Consider the following 627-nt stretch of genomic DNA (forward strand, 5'->3'; position numbering starts at 1 on the left):
TGGTCTGTATTTGGACCTGTATTGTGGTCTGTATTTGGACCTGTATTTGTGCTAACATTTATAACAAGTTTGATTGTAAGAATGTTTATTGATTGGTCATCCCCACAAGTAAATATATGCAATAAGTTATTTCGTTTTTCTTTTTTTATATTTATTTTATTAATCCCATTTTGATGTATTTTTATTTTTTTAGTAATACTAAATTGGTGGTATAATAAAAAATGTGAATTTCTCCATTATTTAAGCCGCAGCATAATATATTGTGTATGTTTTTTTTTTTTTTTTTTTTTCTTTTGCAATAAAATAGTAGTTTCTTAAGGAGTTGGTTTTGGTTTTGGTTTTGGATTGGAATTGTGTTGTTTGGAGCAGAACTGTTTGTTGATGGCTGTGGCATTTTTGTAATTTCATTAATGTTACTATTTTGGTCACTATTTTGGTCACTATTTTGGTCACTATTTTGGTCACTATTTTGGTCACTATTTTGGTCACTATTTTTGTCACTATTTTGGTCACTATTTTTGTCACTATTTTTGTCACTATTTTTGTCACTATTTTTGTCACTATTTTGGTCACTATTTTGGTCACTATTTTGGTCACTATTTTTGTCACTATTTTGGTCACTATTTT

The 627-nt window shown here is 27.9% G+C and overlaps 1 long non-coding RNA gene across 1 annotated transcript in view; it reads right to left on the reverse strand.

Moving 5' to 3' along the window:
- The window catches only part of LOC113221103, a 916-nt gene extending 403 nt beyond the window's left edge, over positions 1 to 513 (reverse strand). The window contains exon 1 of the long non-coding RNA XR_003307703.1: positions 17 to 513. This is a non-coding gene — a long non-coding RNA (uncharacterized LOC113221103). The remainder of the gene's footprint in view (positions 1 to 16) is intronic.
- Positions 514 to 627: the final 114 nt, after the last annotated feature.

The sequence above is a fragment of the Piliocolobus tephrosceles genome, unplaced genomic scaffold (genome assembly GCF_002776525.5).
Source record: "Piliocolobus tephrosceles isolate RC106 unplaced genomic scaffold, ASM277652v3 unscaffolded_20581, whole genome shotgun sequence".
Classification (NCBI taxonomy): Eukaryota; Metazoa; Chordata; class Mammalia; order Primates; family Cercopithecidae; genus Piliocolobus; species Piliocolobus tephrosceles.